The 23990-nt window shown below is 40.8% G+C and overlaps 1 protein-coding gene across 1 annotated transcript in view; it reads left to right on the forward strand.

Moving 5' to 3' along the window:
• The first annotated feature begins 21742 nt into the window (after positions 1 to 21742).
• The window catches only part of mgat3 (mannosyl (beta-1,4-)-glycoprotein beta-1,4-N-acetylglucosaminyltransferase), a 41657-nt gene continuing 39409 nt past the window's right edge, over positions 21743 to 23990 (forward strand). The window contains exon 1 of the mRNA XM_012962512.3: positions 21743 to 23920. The gene's annotated coding sequence lies outside the window, so the exon portion shown is untranslated. The remainder of the gene's footprint in view (positions 23921 to 23990) is intronic.

The following is a 23990-nucleotide window of genomic DNA, read 5'->3' on the forward strand; positions in this document are numbered from 1 at the left end:
GCCATTTTTCTTTATCGATCTAAAGGTGGGCATACACTGTATGATCTGCTCGTTTGGCGAGGTCGCCAAGCAAGCAGATCTTCTCCCAATATTTCTACCTACGGGTGGGCGATATCGGGCTAATTCGATCATTTGGCCCTAAGCATCTGATGGAAAAATCAAACCTGTCCGATCGAGATCTTGCCAATTGTAGGCCAGATGTCAGTGTTATTTATCTGTGCTAGGCCTTCATCTACAGAGAATGCCTACAATATAGGGCCCCCAACAGTGTCCAACAGTATCATTTCTACAGGGAATAATTTACTGCTATTAAATAATAAAATCCTTATAGATTCTACAGATCAGGGTGGACTGGCAGTACCAATCCCCTGTAACTAGGCAACCCATTTAGAACTGATCCATATGTAGGTATTTTTTGCAGTTAGCGTTTTCAATAACCTTGCTATCATGGACTGTCGCCCAAGTGCGCACACGGGTCAACCTGCCGCCAAAACCCAAGGGCCCTAGGCGCTACGCATAGCACTTTTGCCCAGTTGCTGATAGACCCTCGGCATTTTCATCACCAATATTTCATCGCCGTGATCTCAAATCATAGTGTGCATAGCCCTTGCTATTGCCATGGAAACTACCAGTTAGCTTACTTTATAGGGTTATTTTTCTCTCATAATACAAAGTCTGTATTTTCTTTGCGCCTGAAAGCAATCTGTCATTTAAGTATAATAGAGTCACTCTGAATAAAAAGTGATTTACTTCAGTTTTGTTACGGTGACTTTCTTTCCTTACGGATAGAAGTGCTGCTGCGGCCTGTACTGTCTTTACGATCTGGCCATTACCTTGACGTGTATCTACCTGGATGTCCAAACCCAATAATAATTCTGTGTCTAACTCACAACATCCTTAAGTAATTCAAATAGACACAGCAACAGGCAACAGATGCAGAATGGCCTGTGTAAGATGTGTCTAAGTATAGAAGGCTAAATATAACATAGATGTTAAATTACAGAGACAACTAAAGAGCTATAAATATAGTTTACATATAGACAGCTGGATGCCAGGGACTGGCATATAAATCTGTAGATTCTGTATGTGGCAGCTGTAAAGACTCTAACGGCTCTTGCTTTATGTCATCTAGCTCATTATTTCTCACGTGTTAATTTGCTGGAATGCAGACATGATCTTCCTGTTCTCAATTTGGATTCTTGGTCTAATTGATTAAAGCTTTTATGGATTAGGGTTTACATGTTACCAGTTGCTTAAATTGAAACCTAGGAAAGCGTGATCCACATTATTTGAAGATGTTTGTTAAGATTTATTAATATCTGAGCAGGAGTGCGCAATATGGCTGCTATTACACATATGTACACATTCTAATGAGCAGAAAAGGAATGTTTTGCATACACAATAAACAAAGCCCCCATACTGCATGCAGAGATGTCTTTGGTAGGATGCAAACAGGAGCCAATACCCTGCACTTCATGCAAAGTGAATATGAATAGCAGAGTCATAGCATCAGCCTTTTAGCAGACACGAAGGGTTGCCACCTGTTCAGTTGTGACCTGTTCAGCCCGGCAGGACTAGGCTGGGATTCAAAATAGGCCTTGGCATTTCTAGTACAAAGAGGCCCAAAAGCCCCCCACCAGCCCACTAAATAAAGACTATATAGGGCATTTTATAGCAGCCCCTGTGGCATTTGCCAGAATCCACAGATTGCCAGTCTGGGCCACAGCCCAGTTTCAATAAAGGGCATATTGGCCTTTTGTCTGTTGCATTTGTGCACAGGCAAGCAAATGATGTTCCAGAGCCTTAGGGAGACCTTGCGGTTATCGTTTATTAGGGGTTGTAGCATGTTCATTGACTCTCACAAGCAGGGCCGCCATCAGAAATCACGGGGCCCCTCACAATGGCCCCTCCCCCAGTGACCCCTCCCATCAGTTTCCAAGCAGCCTATGCAATAAAATGTCTCAACAAATGGCACACACTACACAGAACACAAATGAGTTTTATATTTGTTAAATCACATTTATTACTATTATTATTAATACAGTACAGGCACTTAGAGGAAATGCTTACCTGATTCCCCCCCATGGTCCACCTGCTTTCTCCAGCTCCCCCCCCAGCGTGCTCTAACCCCCCCCCCAGCATCCACCTACTTTCTCCTGACCCCCCCATTATCCACCTGCTTCCTCCGGCTCCCCCCCCCCAGCGTGCTCTGATTTCCAACCCCCCAGCATCTAAATACTTTCTCCTAATTCCCCCCCATGGTCCACCTGCTTTCTCCGGCTCCCCCCCCCAGCACCCACCTACTTTCTCATGATCCCCCCCCATTATCCTCCTGCTTCCTCCGTCTCCCCTCCGGCGTGCTCTGATTTCCACACCCCCCAGCCTGTCCACTTGCTTCTCCTGATCCGCCCCCCCCCCATCATCCAGCTGCTTTCTCCGACTCCCCCCCAGCGTGTTCTGACTCCGCATCCACCAACTCCCACCCCCCCTGCGTCCAACTGCATCCACCAACTCCCACCCCCCCACGTCCAACTGCATCCACCAATTCCCCCCCGCGTCCAACTGCATCCACCAACTCCCTCCGCACCACCCCGCATCCAACTGCATCCACCAACTCCCCCCCCGCGTCCAACTGCATCCACCAACTCCCCCACCCCGCGTCCACCTGCATCCACCAACTACACCCCCCCGCGTCCAACTGCATCCACCAACTACACCCCACCGCGTCCACCTGCATCCACCAACTACACCCCCCCGCGTCCACCTGCATCCACCAACTCCCCCCCCGCGTCCAACTGCATCCACCTGCTCCCCCCCCCCACGTCCAAATGCATCCACCTGCTTCATCCTGCTCTCCCCCCTGCTCCCTCGCTCCGGCTCTGTCTTTCCTCTGCATCCTGACTTGCGTCCCTCAGCCTCCAGACCCCGCCCCATTCTCCGGCTCACCCACTACTGTATCCTCACTTTTATAAGGTTGCGCCCCGTGCGTACTGGCATCACACGTACACACGGGGCACGACCAATGTACCAATGATAGGGCCCGTAATTTTTAAAGCCAGAAGTGTCCGGGCCCGGGACAACAGTCCCCCCTGATGGCGGCCCTGCTCACAAGCTTTAATTAATGGGCAGAAGTACAGTGGCCCAGGGTCTACCAGACAGGGACAAGAGCATGAGTTCAACTACCTTTTTTAAAATAAAAGCTGTGTATGTAAGTGATAAACTGTAACAAGGCATGTGTACCCAAGGCCATACCTAGTGCTGTGCATTACCTAGCATTAAACAAAAATCTTCAGCACACCACTTACATACATGTTCTCAGAGGGTGCTTAACTTCCACAGCCGCTCCCAAGCCTTTTTTCCATGTATCTTTGCAAAGGGGAAGAAGCACTCCAGTCTGTCAGCAATGCCTTTAAATCATTTATTTGCAGAAATGGACAAACAGCACAAGCTTTCGGGGGTGACCCCTTCCTCAGGTGCAGTACTGCACTGTAAGAACCCTTACATGAACACTTACATGTTGGGCTTAATTTCTGTATATACACTGTACATTTGCATGTACTGAAATCTCCAGGGAAGCAGCTGCCCTGTCTGATGGACTCTCTCTAGAGTAAGAGAGAATTCCTGTTCCGAGGCTGGTATGTAGGTACCTGGGGATGGGTGCAGGAGGATATGCCAAGCCAAAAAACAGCCTGACCCTGACACATCACGGAACACATTTTGTTAAAATGCAAATCCTCATGCAAATATTTTACAATGGCCGGGTTTCCCAGAAAAACAGGTTCCAGCAATCTGTAAACTGGTGAGTGTAGGTAGGTGACTCCGACCCATACATGAAGAAAAGACAGATTGCTGAGAGAGGGATACTGAACAATAGCTTGATTATTTCAGAAACAGGACAGATTTTTGTATTGATTATATTTAGAACGTTTCTTATTTAAGTAAAGCAAATGCGGAATCATAGTGAGGGATAAAGCCATGGATTGTACCAAAACTCCTGGGCAATAAATCTCTCTACTTCCTGCTTATGACTGCAGGATTATATTATCAGCATGATCAGTTACAGAGACTGTTGCTATACATCTCTCTCTGGAAGACTACCATCCTTAGATCCTACAACCCGGATCACTTTTTAAATGTCCCGTTGTTTAATTCTCCCCATAAGCTAAAAAGAATCAATAGTGGCTTATTTTTAGCTACAAATGAAGCCTTTATGAAGTCAGGGTCACCATTTACAGAGGTTACTAACAAAGTAGGTGCCACAGGAAAGTACTAAAATCACTGCTGATGTTAATGGGCCATTTTAAAGGAGTAACATCCCTTTATTCAATATGAATGCAATGAATAGGTGCTGAACATACATTTTGCCTATTGTTTATTACAAAAAAAACTATGGTTTTCATTGTTTTTTGAGTAGAATATGAAAACTGAAGCTCCTCAATATTTGGTCCATTCAAAGCAGGTAATCAGATTACCAGCGTACAAATCCATCCCTTCCCCCTTTGTTATGACTGTTTTGTTAGCAGGAGTCCATTATGAAATCTGATAATCACTTACACTGATGCTCCTGGGGGAATTGCACTGGTGGAAACTACAGAACTTTGGAAGTGGTGGTACATCCTAGCTTGTAAGAGGGAATGATATGCAAGCTAGGGAGCATCCATATACCACCTCCAACCTGCCCATCATGAGTACAGTGCTCTTGCATTATGGAGCACAAAGACTTACCCTGGGCCCAATTTATGAGTTCTCTTTGCACATTTGCCTACTCCAAACATACAACTGACTTGCACCCATCTCATGCTAACACAGTTTCTGGCATTTCATGCATTCATGTGCTGATAATGACACCATTCACAGGAACCTGCTGAAATATTACTGCTGTGTGAATATTTGCATTGTGTACACAGGAAACAAACCATAACCAAAATAATTTAATTCTAATGTTTAGAAATCCTGAGTCTAAAGCCATTTCAGTGCACTGAAAGAGAAAATTGCTGCTTCAGAGAGGATCTGTATAGAAGCTCCAACGGCTATTGCTTTGCATGGGGAACAGGATGTGAGTTTGGCTTAACCATCTTCTTTTCTGCTGATTCACTGCACATGCTCTGCTCTGTCAGCTACCTGAGCTTAGGGACCGACGCACAATATACTCTATATATAGAATATAAATATCACAATACAAGGCTGATTAGTAATTTATAAGTTTCCACATTACATGGCAGCATATCAGATGTTATGACAGATGCAAACTCACTTTCTGCTAATGTTTTTATCATTTCTGATGTCCCATAGCTTAGCTTCTCAGCAGTCCAGGGCAGTTTGTACATGTGCAGTGCCAATGCCACTCAAATGATGACTTAACAAGATGGAGGGCTACTGTGGACAACTTTAAAGGGCATGTCAACCCCAAAAATATTTTTTTGCATATAGAAAGAAAACCAAAATTCTAAGCAACTTTCCAATATGAAATAAATAAAAATTTGTAGTGCTTTAAACGTTATTTGCAAATGTAATTGCTATTGAAAGCAGCATTTGCTGAACTCCTGGCTGTTACATTTTAAACAATGTTGCAATGGTCTTGCTTCTCCAGCGAGTCAGGTCTGTCAGGCTGTTGCCTTGTGTTACAATGTTTCAACAGTCAGAGCCACCAGGGCAGGGAATAGAAAGCACAGGCAAGCACTGCTTCTAATAGCAATTATAAATACAAATAACTCAAAAACCATTACAAACTTGTAATAAATGTATATTGCAAAGCTGCTTAGAACTTTGGTTTCTTTTATAAGGCAAAAAATTATATTTTGCGTTTCCTTGTCCTTTAAATACATGGTTTATTATGGTTACAGGGCTACTGAACCTCTGGGCTGGTAGTTCAGTATATAAAACACAGCATTTCTAGTCATATTATTTAGGCTTTAGTTCCCTTAATGTTCCACCAGGAGATTATTTTATAGACTGGCAGGTCAATCCAGTCCTGAGTGGGGTTAGTAACCCAGTTATATGCAGAAGTTAGGGACCCAAGTGGGAAAAGCTGAACACAGTACACGTAATGTCCTCATTCTGGTTCAATAAATTGTTACTGATGGGTGAAAAAACACTCAGTAAACTGCTCCACACAGGTAGCAACATCAATAATTCCTCAGATCACCCCAACTATTGCATCCAAATGCCAGCACAGATAAAGTCTAACCAGGAACCATACTATGGGTCATTAACAGGCAGGAAATGGTTCAGAATCTTTTGATGCTATATCTAAGCACATAATCAATCTGGAGCTAGACTTATTTACTGGTAGAAAAAGAGTAAAGGGCATTGAATGGGCCAAAGATATTTACTTGTGGGAAAGGAAATTGCGCCTTCTATTAATCTCTTACTGTATGTGTGACCATCAAAACTTAAAAGGTGAAACAGAGATACTATAGAAGTAGTTAAGGAACCAAGAAAAGTTCAAGTCCCCACAGTCCTTTGGATCCCTCCACCCCCTGTATAAAAGTCCCCACAGTCCTTTGGATCCCACCACCCCCTGTATAAAAGTCCTCACAGTCCTTTGGATCCCTCCACCCCCTGTATAAATAGCAGTGAGAGAGATTTTCTGCACATGATATAAGATTACACTGTTTGGTAACTCAAGGCTGAAGATAGAGAGGGGCTGAGGGCCAGAAAGAACAAACACACAGAGTGCATTCTGTGTTCACTGAAGCAGGATAAATCCGCCCTTTGTCCTCTCTGGTCCTGCATTTTTTTACTGGAGCAGCTTATTTTAACCTGATCACTGACACATTAGCCCAGGTGATGAACCTGATCTGGCACAGAGTAAGGGAAAACAGACTCCAAAGCATACAGCCATATAAAGTGCCCATGTATCTCCCTCACTGCCAGGAGCCTCTAGGGCACTTACATTCTTTTCTGCCATTGTAGGTATTGTGCAGCACTATGTAGGGTGTGGGTAATCTGTGCATGGCATCCAGAAAAGAGCATTTAGAAAAGACACACTGAGCTACTAGTAACAGCTATTTTTTCATGGCTGCTAAACTGCAGAAAATACCCGGCCATAAACAATACTGAGAAATACCTCTGCTAACACATGTAAAGACAATTATCAGTAAATGATCAGCATTTTCTATTTTAGTATCCGCAACAAGTAGCTGCTACTAGTAGCTCCATGTGTCTTCACGCTTAAACTCACAGCAAAAGACTGCCGAAGGTAGATATTTATTATGTTGTCTTAATAGTAGCTGCATGACCAGCAAGCAGGGTTGGTTTTAGGGTGAAGCAGAAAAGGCTTTTTACCCTGGACATCAGTGATATGCAACCTGCCATTATCGGCCCCAGGGCCAGCTGATGCCTGCACATGGGTGGCCAGATTGGGTCCAATTAAGCTCATATGGCAAACTCACCAAATGAGCAGATCTACAAGTGAATGGACACCTTCAATCTGGATCCCTTGACAAAATGTTTATGAAACCCTAATTTAGGCTCAGTTGAACTATAGAGTAACAGTAACCATTTCCTTAATATTGACAATGACTCCAAGCTATTTTGCTGCCAATGATTTAAATAGAACAGAAGGCAGCACCAAAACCTCTGAAATTGTTTTTAGATAATTGATTACATGAGTACTTTGAGACAATTTCCATAGAATATAGTGAGAAATTGAGTTTGAGACTATTTAAATATGCAGCAGTAAAAATAACAAATACCTTCATTGTCCTAATGTGCAACTATATATCTGTCCTGCAGCATGACCCACAAGAGCTCACTGTCCTATGCTATGGGCCTCAGAGGGATCAATTATCCCTGTAGCACTGGTAGGTGCAAGCTGCATTCTGTACATTTCAATAAAATGATACTTTACTTTACACCTTGCCCAGATATGTTAAATATAGCACTGTAGTATGCACCTTGGTGGATAAGCTATACTCAGCTACTTGTATCCAAGCTTGTATTTCAAATCCCCTCTCTGGAAAATGTACAGGTTCACTTATAGCTGGTCTTCAGGGTGTTCAATCTGTGTAGTCACATAATGGGGAGCAGTGCCAATATCTGAATATGCACTGAAAGCTACTGTGTGCTGCTCACAAAGAGGCAGTAGATAAAGGGGCCACTGTACTTTGTACACTGCCTATACTGTACACAAAATGTCAATTGGTGGCCACTGTAGCTATTTACCCAAAATGCCTGGCCCTGGGTTCTCCTTCATTGCAATAATAGAATTTTTTTTGTCCTTTTGACTTGCAAATCTTGTAGTTCTTGTGTATATAATTTATGGGGATTATCAAGTGGAATGTAGATAGCAGTGCTATTGCAAAAACATTTCTGGCATTTTATAAAAGGTATGTGCCAAGTTTAGAGATGCGGTTTTATGCTACAGAGTTTGAAATGCTCGTTTATGAAAACAGGGCAGTTTCCAAATGCAAAGTAGTATGCTTACCAAAAATGTAGTGTGTTTTTCTTAGAAATCCAGTGATCCTTATTATAGCAAACTGAGTTGAAATAGTTTTTTTATTCAAAACACACAAACTGCCCAGTGTTTGGAATATATACCCCAGACAGACTTATTCCTTATTTCCCTCCCATCCCTGGCTCCCTCCCCCTTTTCTTTCTTTTTAGTTGTAATTGGACTTTCTATCACACTCCTCCCACTATTGTCTTTCTTACTTTTGCTGTTAGATGGTCTCATAGGGGCCTATATATTATGCTGCGTAAAACGAAATTTGCCCAAAATAACGGTGCAAAAAGCTGTGTAGAATAAATGGCAAATGTCACCTTCCAAACACCAGATTTTGCGTTGTTATTTAATGTAAGTTCTGCCGATGTGTGGCAAATTTTGTTGCCGTTTTTTACACAGCATAATAAATAGGCCCCATTACATAACATGTATAGAAAGACCCTACTGATTCAAAATAAATAAAGTGCAAGTCTGCATTTGTAGCTCTTATTGGCTGGCAGGCAGCAGCTTGATTGATCTTACATACAAGCTCAACAGGGTGTGTGCATAAATGTTGCACTGGACAACAATCAGCTTATTCATTTGATATAACAGCTATTTTTATTCTCTACAAGTAAAAGTGTCAAGGTCATATTGCAGTCTGTTTGGTGTTAGCCCTGTTATGTTGAAATACCGGAATTGTCATTGTATTTAGGGCATTTTCCTTTACTGATGTTAATATCCCTTTAATAAACTCCTGAGAAAATATTTGCAGGACTGGTGAATAGGACCCTATAAACCTGGTTATTGTAGTCACAAAGGTTGGAAACAAGTGGTTGCATAGTGATAGCATACATACATTGCATGAAGTGGAAAAAATCCAGTATAAAGGGATCAGTGCTTAATTCTGGTGGCGATTGGTAGATATACAATCAGGGGCCTCCCTGACATATAGGCCTCTGGTCATGCCCCAGACAGTGAATTGCATATATGTTTACCTGCAAATAAGGGTAATTGGATTTAAGTGTAACCAATGAAAAAGTAGAGGTGTCTGTATTACATGGCTAATGGTCAAAAATTTAATCTGTATGTCAGAGTGAGCTAATAAATCACTTTTTGATTTATTAGTAGTGGAGTATTACCTGCTTTTGGTTGGCTACCTGGTCACTCCCTTTCGCTGGAAGTTGGGGGCCATATAGGGATGAACAATGAGAAATAACTGGAGACTGAAACTGCATATAGCAACCTCCTAAATGCTAGGTAATCAGCCATAGTAGCCAAAACTATCTAGGAAGTCAAATAAGCTTTGACTCTCTTATTTTTTAAACTGGCCTTTCAGTATCTTAGAAAGAACACTGTTCCTCACTCTTCCACTGTGTTGTCTGCCATTATTTCTTGAGCCATTGATGCATTTCTTATTTTGGGCTCTTTTACTTTGAACCCAATTTCCTATATCCGTGCCAATCTCAGGTGTTTAGCCCTCAAAATCCCTACCCCCATCCTTCTTTATCTATTTTACTCCCATACCACCAAGTCCATGGGGCTCAATTATGGAAGGATTGCAGAGGACTGACTTTGGGTTCTAAATATTCTGTGGCATACAGGGCATGTTTCCCCAGAATAGTTATATGGACTGGCCCCCTACACCAATAACAACCTCTAAGTTATGAAAAGGACATTGATCAATGAGGTTTCTGAGTGCAGCTGGGATATTGCTAGTTTTTTCAAAGACAGCCCATGCAATGCTACTTGCCCCAACTACTATTCTTGCAGATAAAAATGTGGCTTCTATTCCCCCTAGATGCAATTCTACCAAACTTTTAATTGTATTTATCACACTGCACAAAAAGCTGCGTTTGTAGATTGTAAGCTCTTTTGGGCAGGGCCCTCTTCACCTCTTGTATCGGTTATTGATTGCTTGATATGTTACTCTGTATGTCCAATGTATAAAACCCACTTATTGTACAGCGCTGCGGAATATGTTGGCGCTTTATAAACAAATGTTAATAATAATAATAATAATAATAATAAATGCATGCCTTACTTTCATCAGTTGTTTACCTAGTCGGCTTTACAGAAAATATTGTCTCACCTACCCGCACCCCATAATCTATTGCTTATTCTTGAAAGTTGCAGTCAGTGACAAGTTTAATTTGATAATGCAACAAAAACAATGTAACACAAAGTATTTCTAAAACTGGCACAAGTACCGCACAGCACAAACCAATCCATTATTTTCCTGCTAGCACTTGACTTGATGGTTAGCTATTTGCAGATGTTCCCTGAGCCCACAAGATTCCTTGTCTATCCGACCCCCCTTTATACCCCACATATTCACAATGCTCTCCTTTGTGGTCTCAGAGCTGGTAGGAGAAAGCACAGAAAGACCTGAGTCACTATTTGTAAAGAGGCTACAGGGAGGGGGCGTTGAGTGGGATATAGAGTGGGAACAACAACCCAGAGCAAGATGCATTAGAAAAAAACAGTATCAATGAAAATAATGACGTATGTTTCAGTAGTTTAAAAAAAACCCTCTGCCGTGTCTTAAAGCTGAGCGTAGGATTGTAAGACTAGGAAACAAAATTATATTGCTGTTGTAAAGCATAATACACAGAGAGTTATGCGTATATTCTTATTGGTATCAAAGATAGAATTCTGGGATATATAAGCCAGCCAGTTAAGCTGGCCATACAAAAATGGATACCCAGATTTGGTCAAGTCATGGTCAAATGCCAAGTAGTTGATTTTGGTCATACTGCCCAGCCAACTGTGTGTGCTTGTTAACTCTAGCAGGAGGAAATGGTAAAGAGGATTTGACAGACCATGTGGGAAAATGATTAAATTGTAGTTTTTGTGTTGTAACTGAACGTTTCATGTGCAGATGCACAGTATCAGGTGAGTGTGATGCATCAGTAGATGGAGCTACAGATCCTGGTCACTTCCTGTCAGGTCTGCTCCTTTAGGGTTGTTGGAACAATACCATTTGGACATAATATAGCAAACAACACTCTATTGATCGAATAGAACAAGAAACACAAAAATGGCTCCATACCAATCTATCTTTTTTAGGTAGAATTCATGTGATAAAAATAGTACTTTTTCCTAAAATACTATACAAAATTCAAATATTACCCTACTGAATTTCACCTAAAGACTGTAAATGCCTAACAAACATAATGAGAGCCTTCATTTGAAATAAAAAAAATCTTCCATCTTCAGCAAACAAAAATACATGGAGACATTAACCTCCCAAACTTAACTGAATACAATGAGTCAGCTCTTCTGCGATAAGCAGGCGAATGGTTACATCACATTTACACTACGATAACAACAGACAAGATTCTAACTGAGGGTGCCTCTATGAACTATCTTTTGCACACACCCCTCTCCGAAACATCAAGCAATTCAGAACAACGCCCTCTTTATTCATACCTATAAAGTTTGGCATTCACTCCACAAAAAGTCGTTACCACAGACACCCACACATTATTACAAATACATTATTAATACAAAAATATCCTTTTTCACATAACCAGCATTTCCCATTATTGCAATTAATACACTTTGCCTGACAATTTCCCAACTAACAGACACAGACAAAAACAATCCCCTAGACCAACTTTGGACACGACACAAAACTATGAAACCCAGCTCCCAAATTTATAGCTATATCAGAACTACCAGAAATACTGACAACCTTAGCACTAATCTTACATGATGGATTGCATTGATTCCACAAACGGACATGCACAATATTCTTCAATATTATACCATATCATGAAAGGTCTACCATCCAGTAAGTACCAAGAAATGTCCCTACAAATCCTACACCACTCATATACTGTATTACACCATTCAAAAGATATCACATAGGCACGGCCTCGTGAGACAAATGTTTGAAATATGGTAACCCCAGAGCAGACCTCATACATTGTTTTTGGTACTGCCTGAAAATACAACAATTTTGGTGGGAAGGCACCAATTATTGGAAAAATCTGTCATAAAAAACCTTTAAAAAAAGTTACTGCCACCTGGGCAATCTTCAGTAAATATCTTCCTAGCATACGAATCATGCCATCAGAAAAAGCCTTAAGGTGTTCATACACGTAGCAATTACAACCATTGGTCGCAGGAAAGATTGTTCATTTCCCCCATTGACGTTCAGGGTAGAATTATAAGATATGGAGGTAGAAACAATAGGGATTCTACCTCCACCTGCCGGTTCAGCCCTAAATGTAGATTTTGCTCAAGCTCCATCAATATCTTTTAACCGGCCCAAACGGTGAGACGACCGATATCCACAGTCTTTGCGAAATCGGTCATCTCGTGTGAAAAAAGGTTTTGTATGATAATATTGGTGCGTGTATGGCTAGTTTTAGCTGAATGACTAGCTGCAGCAGCCAGGAAAGCAATTCTACACCAATGGCTCTCACATACACCTCCACCAGTAACCTTAGTACAACAAAAACGTCATCACATTTTACATCTAGACTGGATAGAAACCTTGACCAATAAAGAAAAACATACCTAAAAATTCCTTTACACATGGCTCACTTACATAACTTCCCTTCCTCAACCAATCAAACACTTAACAATACTTGTTTTTTAGCACACCACTTGGTACAGGGCAGAAATACTCTGAGACAACCCACTTGTCCAGAACAGGCACTTTCGTGTCCAAACCTTCCAAGGCAACCTATAACATATACAACCCCTGAGAACCTATAGCTATGTCATTAAAACCAAAATTCTATAATAGCCTCTCTATGAAAAGGTAATTTAGGATTGTTTTGGATACATCTTACCAATCAAAAGGTCACAAGTTTATATGTTTGATCATTACCACTCTCTTCTTTTTTCTTTTATTGAACACAGGCCATTTGGTAATTAGTTCCATACATTATAGTTTGTCCTGTGTATGGCCGCCCTTAAGCTAATGTCCCATATATGCTGGCGAAGGCCATGACAGCTTACCATGGCTACCTCTCGTTCCTTGGTAGCCCTGCAGACTTGCAGGCATATGTGCTTTTCTACCAGCACATTTTTGGTACAAAAGCACTCATACCAGCCCTTCCAGATGGTCTTCCATTGAAGTCAGTTGGAGCTGTGGAAGGGTGACATTGCTCTTACACCCACCCATTATAGTATTAACATGAATCCGATATATACATTAGGGAACAACAACAGTTCTTTGGTTGATAAAATGTAGGCACACAAGGAATTTTTTGGGTAGGTGCCAGGTATAAGAGCTGGACTGGAATGACCAAAATGTTTATGAATCACTGTACTTGTGCAATAATGATTTAATATACTTGTCTGATGTCTGGACTCAAGGAGAGTGCTGTTTGTTTTAGCATCAGCATCATTTGTTTACAGAGCACCAATAAATTACTCTGCGCTTTACAATAATATTATAACAAATACAGGGCTTACAATAAATGAACAGAGGTGAAACCGGAGGATTAGAAGGCCCCAATTTAAGAGCGTGCAAATTAAAAAGTTTTTTATATGGCTGAAACACAAAAGCCTTGAATAACCCATTTAAACAAATTCTTATAAATAGTATTTAGTGATGTCTTCAGTTATATTGTGTTTTTAGTAATGTCAGCTTGTTACATGACTCACATGTAAAAAATTATCTTTACAATTCATCTGCACATGTCCCTTGAACAGTTTAAATATCTTGCATTGTGCCTTTATGTGGTCCTCAAACGTCTCATTGGGTATACTGTACGACCATGTCAGTAGCGCAATGTGACACAATAATGTCCATTAAAACCGTATATTCATTTAATACATTCAGTTTTGTGTATTAGAACAAATGTACCTCTTCATACAAAAGTACTCAGCCTGCAGCCTCATACCTTCTAATATTTTATTATAGGGTATACTTACAGATATATATCCCAAACATTCTGTGTAAAACACATAAACTACATATATGTGCAATTAAGAACTTTCACAACAAAGGAACCATCAGTAAGCAATCATTCTCCACAGCTTTTCTCTTGCATGACTTCCTGTTGCCATGCCATTGCATTATAATTGAGCTTACTCTGGTATATTTTTACTTTTTCCTCTTTTTCTCCTTAAGCCTCCTTACCTCTGATATGATTTTCCCATTGTTTTATTGCAAAATGAAAACCTTCAGTTAAGCTGGCCATACACACACTGATGATATCATATGAAACCTCGTTTGGTACGATATTCGGTGCGTGTATGTCAAGTCCGTGAGGCAACTGATATCGCAGAAGACTGCTGATATCGGTCGACTCGCCGATCGAGCAGGTTAAAAGATTTTTATCAGGCGCCATTGAAGACGCCTGAGCAAAATCTACCTTCAGGGCTGAATCAGCGGAAGGAGGTAGAAATCCTATTGTTTCTACCTCCATATCTGACGATTCAGCCCTGAACATCTGTGGAGGGTGGGAACGATCTTTCGTGCGGCTGATGGTTGCACAAAAGATTGAAAATCGCCATGTGTGTGGCCACCTTTACATTGGATTATTTTGTTTTTGTGGTAAGTGGTTGTGCCTTAGGCTTATAGCAGTTGCAGAGATTTGTCACGAGGACTTCAGGTGACTCTGGAAAACGAAGCACCACATATGTTTTCCACTCAGCGATTTACATTATTGCCAGTGAGAGATTTGTCACCCGTGGTAGTGCAGATTTGACCGCTGGCAACAAACCTCCCTGTCTGCCATCATGAACATTGCAGACCTTATTTAGTAGTTGTTGCCCCCTTTGGTAGAAATATCAAGCAAACATTTACTATACCCTTGTATAACATTAGTCTCTAAACGCAGCTCCATACAGACTGTCAAGATATCTAACTATCTGTTGCCTGGAGGGCATAATGTCTAACATTGACATCCATATGGCCAAATACCACTAATCTGTTTATTCACTTATAGCTTACTTATACCTCAAACATGCAATGAAAAGAGGCATCAGCAGATCAAATTTTCTTCCCATTATCCATTTTTCACCTTTATGGACTTTATATTTCTTTATAACCTGTGAATAGTGATGAACTGCTGCTTATATTTATTTTATATATTTATTTGTAATTTTAATTGTGACCTGTAGGCTGGCCTGTCACTTAGACAATTGTTTTTTTTTAATTTTGTGGAATAACTGAATTATTGAGAACCTACAGCCTTTAATTAATTTCTTCCCAGAAGGTTCCATAAAATCAATAATAGGGAACAATGGTCAGCTTTGTAGTGAAATAGAATTATGGCTCACATCTTCAACTGTGTGTAGTTTGAGGACAATATAATTTACATGTTCAAGCTGATTCAAGCACTACCACATTATTTCCGCTGGATTTAAATTCCAAAAGTCTCCATAATTAATTTTTGAGCCAAGATGTTGTGTATTTGCTGGGGCGTTTCTGAATCATTGTCCTCTTGTAAAATCTATATCAGGTTTAGCTGGAGATTAAAATATCCTGTTTTGGGTTTATCCCTTTATCTGTCACAGACATTTATGAGCAGAACAGACTGCTAAACAATTCTATTTTGACAATAAATGACCAGTAAAGCTGGAAAGTGTAAAGGTGTGATTTGTTCATCTAGCACCTATATATACACTTTTTATTGGAAACAAGAGCCTCTTTTTTGCAAGAGAGGTTATCATTCTATAATCTAAGAACAAATCCTTTGTATTCTGCATATCTTGGGCTGAAGCCACACAGATCTGGTTCTTGACCTGCTGATAAACAGAGGCAGAGAATCAGCATCTGCGCCATCATCAGCCTTCATCTTTTGCCTGCAATCAGAACTATTCTGTTGGCCTGGGTGTGGGCATACATGGCAGATATCAGAGAAGAGTTTGCTTTTCAGAGCCAATATCCGCCACATGTGCCTGCACCCGAGCCAATTCAGTGTTTCCGGGTGCAGGCAAAAGAGAAGGCTGATGATAGCGTAGGGGCTGATTCTCCCTCTCTCGGTTTTCCTGCAGCCACAGAGTCAGCCCCATGTGGCATCAGCCTTAAATGTTATGTGCTGGTGAATACATGAGCTATAGTACAATTTCAAAAAAATATAAAGTACAAAGAAATGTACGGTATATGTAGTTCTGAGCCAGTTCTGATCAGAGCAAATCATGTTAGAAATAATACAATTTTATATAGTAGTTTTTAAAAGATTTTTTCTGCAGAAATATCCCAGGCGATATAGCCATTATATGGGGGTAGTTCTACATAGTTCTACATGGGTGCAACCAACCATTACATGTTCAGCCAAAAATCCCAGGTAAGTAGTGGTCACTCTCTAAACATATATAACTGTTAGGTGTTACATCTCATCTCAAGATGTTCATCTCATTAGGGCCATTTGGAGCCAAAGTATTAAGGGCATACATCTATCTACACTCTTTTTGTGAAGAATTTCTATTTTAATGTCATCACCTCTGACCTAAAGGTCAACATAATCAATAAGCATGGATTATATTAAATTCAGTGGATGCACTATTCAAAAGCAGTTGTAGCTAGTCATTCATTACTGGAATAAGGTAGGTGTTTTGCCCATACAGTATCACCCATGCTGGCAAACAATTCCAATGTGCAGGTTAAAGTGGTGCCAACAATGGTCATGCAAAAGAGTATACCTATCAGTGTCTTTTCAGAGTATTTTTTTTTTTAATCTCTTAACATCTCTAAAATTCTGAGATTGAAGAAACCTATATTGTCTGTATGAAAGTACAATACAATCCAAGTGCCAGTGACTTGTATATATAAAGCTATAACATTCATCTTATGCGCCCAATGCCCTAACCATGGGGAATTAGAGCATATAGAATGTTGACATCCATGGTAACCCAATTTGCTACAGATGGTAAATCTGCCAACAGTTTAAATATAGTAAAATCACAGTTCAAGCTATGCTGTTTAGAATTTGTTGGAGGAAAGAAATTTTTATTGTTTGAAATAAATTTAGTTGTTTTTGTGTCAGTCTCCCTATTGTTTTACCAGTTCTGCCCATTGATTTGCATTTCAATTGCTGTTTGGCAGCTTTTAAAGTGCTTCAATAAATCTTTAGAAAATACTAAGAAAACATCTAATATATACATAAAAATAATGGCCCTGCCCTTTACTTACACTTCTTCCTATAACCTATAAAGTGGACTTTAAATGAGTTCCTGCTGAGATATACACATAAACAACTGATCTTTTATATAGAGACATATCAAGTGTTGAATTTTCAATACCATGAGTATTTCTATATTGGATTGTGTTCTTTAACTACATTAATTTAGAGTCCTGCAATTGATACATACTGTTAATAAGTCTATGTAGTCAATAACTAATATTATATTTTAAGGTTCCTTCATCAGTCTGATCTTGACCCTGTCACAACAGCCTCTCTTTACTTTACTGGCCCCTGTTCTCAACTTCAAGGGTGCCGTAAGTTAGCGTGAGGTGCTTGTGGACCTTCCTCAAATGCGTTATTACCTAAAGCTTGCATATATATTAATAAATAAGTATAAATTGGTATTCCACTAACAATTTCATAAGAAATATTTGTATGTTTAGGTATAGTTTATCCAGTCAAGGGAAACCATATTGTTAATTTGATGCTGCTTATTACTTACAGTTCATTACAGCTTACTGTCTTTGTTTATGATCCACAGGGCATTGAATTGTGTAGAATGTTTTCCCTGATGACTGAAAATGCAGATGGCAAGTTCTGTTGGCATTTTGGTCATCTGAGCTATTATTTATATTCAGTAGTGCTGATTTTACACATCTCACAAAGTGGAATTGTCTGGCTAAGTTAGTTATAGCCCATAGTGCTAACACTCTAAATGCCCTGAGGACCTTATAGCCAAATTAAACATAGGTCTCTGCAATTAATTACACCATGACATGAGCATGGCGCCCTTCTTCCCAAAGTATATCACTTATTATTGTGTAGTGCAACACTTATTATTTAAACAACGTACTTAAACAGTTCCCACCTTAAAAGTAATGAAAATGTTTTTGAATTGCTTCCAATGGAGAACAATTTAAACATCCTTATATAGTGAGAAATATATTGTTAGAAAATAAAGGCAATGACCTGCTGTGACATTTTAACTTACGTTACTTAAGTTTTTAACTTAAGTTAACTAAGTTATAGAATGGCCAATTCTAAGCAACTTTTCAATGGGTCTCTATTATTTATTTTTATAGGCTTTTTATTATTTGCCTTTTTTTTTTTTTTTACTCTTTCCAGCTTTCAAATGGGGGTCACTGTCCCCTGAATTCAAACATCTATTGCTCTGGGGCTAAAATGTTTAATGTTTTAAGTTTAAGATGTATATATTTTGGGATACTCTTCAGCAATATAAGGTTTTGGAACGTGAACTGTTACTTTGCTGTTGAATATCAGCATATTTTTATCAACACAGGAAAAAATATCTATTAATCAGAAGCCAAAAATCTGAACATGCAAAAATAAAAAGCAGGAAGGCGATACTAGTAACAAACTTGCTGATAGCATGTTTTGAAAATGTATTATCAAGGGTTTCTGTGTTTGGTACACTGAGTTATATTCAATTGCTTTTGTATTGTGCCCCAGAAATAATTACTTTTTTCCAGTTGCTTTTAATGTTTTATTTTTGAAAGTTTTGTACAAGATTTAAATGTAACGTTTAATTTTCTACCCTCTCATGTTCCAAAGACCAGCCTAGTAAAAGGGGGGTTGGGGGCTATCATACGCTGTTTACACTGTTGAAATTTGATATATATGTTGATGCATTTTTTTTTGTGGCAGCTCCAGCCCTACTGAGCCTGTTCCCTGAGCTTTGAGTTAACTGTTACTATTGTGATACACAATGAGAAGGGCATGACTGAAGAGTAAAACAAATCCCAAAATAGTTAATAGTAAAAAAAAGCAGGAGCTTGTGGGTCCCTGACTTACCAGGGAAGTTTCTTGATGGAAATAGGAAGACAGCTGAGGTTTCAAACCACTTCTTCTGTGCACACCTATAAGAACCATGGAATGAAGTATTCAGTTGTAACAGAATTAATCAATAAGTTTATGCACTTTCGAGTGGTTGCACCAGGAGCATATTTAAATTGACTACATCATTTGAAGCTGAACAAAGAGGCAGTACCTGATAGCATATACTTCAGGTTACTAAAGGAGTAACCAAAGTACTTTTCTTATTTACAGTAATTTGTGATGCCTGATATTGTTGGAGAAATGCTACTGTGATGCTAATATAAAAAGGGATCCTGTTCCCTTAGCTAAGTCAGCTAAGTAACTACTGGCCTGTTAGTTTGACATCTATACAAGAAAAATGTTGGGAGGTATAACATTCAATCACAACATTATAAGTATTATAAGTTATGTGTAATAATGCCAGGCAAATTGAATTGCCTCATATGAGGAGGTATGCAGCAATGTATATTTTAGGGTTGACGTGTATGTGATTTATATTTTTGTATTGCATCTGATAAAGTGTGGCATGGAAGATTACTGATTAATTATAAGGAATACTGGCCTCAAACATACATTTTGTATGTGGATACAAAACTTAACAGAGATAGATTCCAAAGAGTTTGGGAATGTTTTCTGGAGAGATCATTGTGTTTAGTGGAGTACCTCAGGGGTCTGTCCCATGTCCATTGCTTTTTAATTTATTCATAAGTAATCTTGAGGTTGACAGTTTTAGAAGTGCATTTGCTGATGATAATACAGTGTGCAAAATAATAGATTCCATTTAGGATATTTAGCTTACCAGAGTGGCCAAACAACATGAACAATAAAATGAATTGTGTTAGGAGCCTATTTAATTGACAAGGAATATCCGTGAATGTATATATATGCATATGTATGTGTGCGTGTCTACATGTATAGTTGTGTGGGAGTGTATATACTGTGTCTTGCAAACATATTTAACCCCTTCCCAGTTTTACTGAACCCTACATTGAAATTGCACTCTCTAAGGTACTGAAATAACCTGAACTGAACCTCACATTTAGTTCTTAATTTTGAAAAAGCTGCTATAGGTCTCTGCGATCCCAAAGAAAGTGCAATAACCTGCTTCCCCCATGAGTACAGTTCTGCCTGCAAGTGGGACTGCTGTATTCATAAGGGTCACGCAGGGAGAGGCACATATGTGTCCCACCTGCCTTATAGTGGGAATCTAGACCACAGATGCGAGAGCTTTTAGAATGAGCGCTTAAGGATGTAAATGACCCCTCTTGTCTTGCTTTTCTTAGCTTGTTGAATAGTTTGTATTTGGTTTATTGTGCTTAAATTATAATAAGGATTATAATAAGGAGCAGCTTTGGAAAAAGCAAAACCATTTAATTTTCAAGTTACATTTATAAATTACATACATATATGAATCCATTTCCAAACCTCTAATGTGCTATTAGATTAAAATATATATATTACTATATATAGTGCAGTTGAGAAAATTAGCCATTTGGCGTACAAACCAGTAGTTTCTGATAAATGTGTATGACATTTAGCTGTTTCTAGAGCCTACCTCACAAACATCTGAGCTAGCTGAATATGAAAGTGAAACCTACACCCTTTTGACTTGAACTCTTTAAATTTGGGTGATTTAAAAAAACTGCATAAACACAATCAGAGTTGGCAAAAATAATTATTATAATATTTATTTGTTTTTTTTTACACAGACATACACAATTCCACAGATTGAGAGGAAACCATGATAGTTTGCTTCTGACTCACAGGGACCATTCACCCCTAAGGAGTTATTCAACCTTTCCCTCACCATTCTCCCTACTGAAGTCATGGATTCTAGGACTTTGACATTCCAGAGAATCTGCACATGTCTGTGTCAAAAATAGTTGTATTTTTCCCCTTTAAATCCAAGTGTGTTTCGAAAAGCAAAACCAGGGTGCCCCCCAATCTGAATTTGTACATGGGTTGGGACATCATTTTAAGATTGCCAGATCACTTGCAAAATATTCAAGCATTCAATTTGCAGGCAGCCACAAGTGTAAAAATTCAGTTTTTCTGGTCTAGAGTTATGGTGACCGATGGGGGACAGGGGACTGGCAGAAGAGCCCAAGCCATTCTAGATTTTACATAACTGTATCTCTCCAACACTTAAGTCACACAAAAGTGTACAGAAAACAGATTAATAGGATAGAAAAGCCAATTCTATGAGGATATTAACCCTTTAGCAAGTGGCGCAGGTTGTCTTTTACTGAATTTGATTTTCCTTATCATGAGAGGAGGAGTTGGAGACTGGACTGTAACAGGGAGAAGAGACACTCTGCAGATAGGCTGGAAGCAAACACAAGGAGTGAGGGAGGGAGGGAGAGGGAGATGGGGGTCAGAGAGAGGGGGAAGAGAAAAGAGCTGCGAGGTACTGAGACAGCAGGAAGAAGCCAGACAGAGAGGTGCAGAGCTTGCAGCAGCACTTGACAAACAGAATCCTAGGATCCAGATACACACACAGGAAAAGCCTGGGTCATAGATATATGCACACAGGAGAAGCCTGGGATAGGGAAACACACACAGGAGAAGCCTGGGATACAGATAAACATACAGGAGAAGCCTGGGATACAGATAAACATACAGGAGAAGCCTGGGATACAGATAAACATACAGGAGAAGCCTGGGATACAGGCTGACAGACTAGAATACTTACATAGACACATAGGATACACAGGAGGCTGGGATACATATACCCACACAGGGGTCAAGTATACAGATACACACAGGGGGAGGCTGGGATACATATACCCACACAGGAGGCAAGCATACAGATACACACAGGAGGAGGCTGGGATACATATACCCACACAGGAGGAGGCTGGGATACATATACCCACACAGGAGGCAAGCATACAGATACACACAGGAGGAGGCTGGGATACATATACCCACACAGGAGGAGGCTGGGATACATATACCCACACAGGAGGCAAGCATACAGATACACACAGGAGGAGGCTGGGATACATATACCCACACAGGAGGCAAGCATACAGATACACACAGGAGGAGGCTGGGATACATATACCCACACAGGAGGCAAGCATACAGATACACACAGGAGGAGGCTGGGATACATATACCCACACAGGAGAAGGCAAACATACAGATACACACAGGGGGAGGCCGGGATACATATACCCACACAGGAGGCAAGCATACAGATACACACAGGAGGAGGCTGGGATACATATACCCACACAGGAGAAGGCAAACATACAGATACACACAGGGGGAGGCCGGGATACATATACCCACACAGGAGGCAAGCATACAGATACACACAGGAGGAGGCTGGGATACATATACCCACACAGGAGGCAAGCATACAGATACACACAGGAGGAGGCTGGGATACATATACCCACACAGGAGGCAAGCATACAGATACACACAGGAGGAGGCTGGGATACATATACCCACACAGGAGAAGGCTGGGATACATATACCCACAGAGGAGAAGGCAAACATACAGATACACACAGGAGGCAAGCCTACAGATACACATAGGAGGAGGCTGGGATACATATACCCACACAGGAGAAGGCAAACATACAGATACACACAGGAGGAGGCTGGGATACATATACCCACACAGGAGAAGGCTGGGATACATATACCCACACAGGGGACAAGTATACAGATACACACAGGAGGAGGCTGGGATAGAGATACACACACAGGAGAAGGCATACAGATACCCACAGAGGAGAAGGCAAACATACAGATACACATAGGAGGAGGCTGGGATACATATACCCACACAGGAGAAGGCAAACATACAGATACACACAGGAGGCAAGCCTACAGATACACACAGGAGGAGGCTGGGATACATATACCCACACTGAGGAGACTGCTGCTCAGTCAGGGGAAAGGATGCTACAGAGAAGGGAGGCAAAGGAGAGCATGGATAAAGCCCTGAGTAGAATGACTGAATAAACAAGCAGAGGGTGCAGCAGTAGCACAGAAGCATCCCGGGCGGGGAAGAGGCAGAAATAAAGGTATTATTATCAGTGAGGGGGCTGGCACAGCGGACAGGAGATCCCTAGCAAACAGAATAGCTGCACAGGCAGCCTGGGGAGGGACACACAAGGGAGTCTGCCTGCTGCTGCTACTGAGGAGCCGCCGAGCGGTTCAGCCCGCAACCTACACTGTCAGCGCGGAGAGAGCGCCCGGCCGGCACCAACAGCCCCCTCCCCGCAGCAGGACACTGAGGCCGATAGAGAGGGCTCCTTTGTTTATTTGCCGCAGCATTGCTGGACTAGTCTAAGGCACAGAGCTGGGGTGAAGCTGGCCAAAGAAGAAGGCACTACAACTGGGTCTTGGCAGAGAATTGGCCCGGCCCCTGGCTGTGCGACCCTTCGTCCTACTAAATATGGGATCAGAGGCTGGGGGTATCCCCGGGCTGAGGTGGGGACTGCTGGAGACGAGCCCGGGCTGTGCAGGCTGCTAGGGGCTACGGGAGCGACTGTCCCCCAAGCAGATTGAGGATCCGCCGCCTGGGACTCACACTCTGCAATGGGTGAGTAGAGGGGCTGCCTGAGAGGGGCATTTATAAGAACATGTGGGGAATAATGCGAAGGGGGATGGGC

The sequence above is a fragment of the Xenopus tropicalis genome, chromosome 4, assembly GCF_000004195.4.
Source record: "Xenopus tropicalis strain Nigerian chromosome 4, UCB_Xtro_10.0, whole genome shotgun sequence".
Classification (NCBI taxonomy): Eukaryota; Metazoa; Chordata; class Amphibia; order Anura; family Pipidae; genus Xenopus; species Xenopus tropicalis.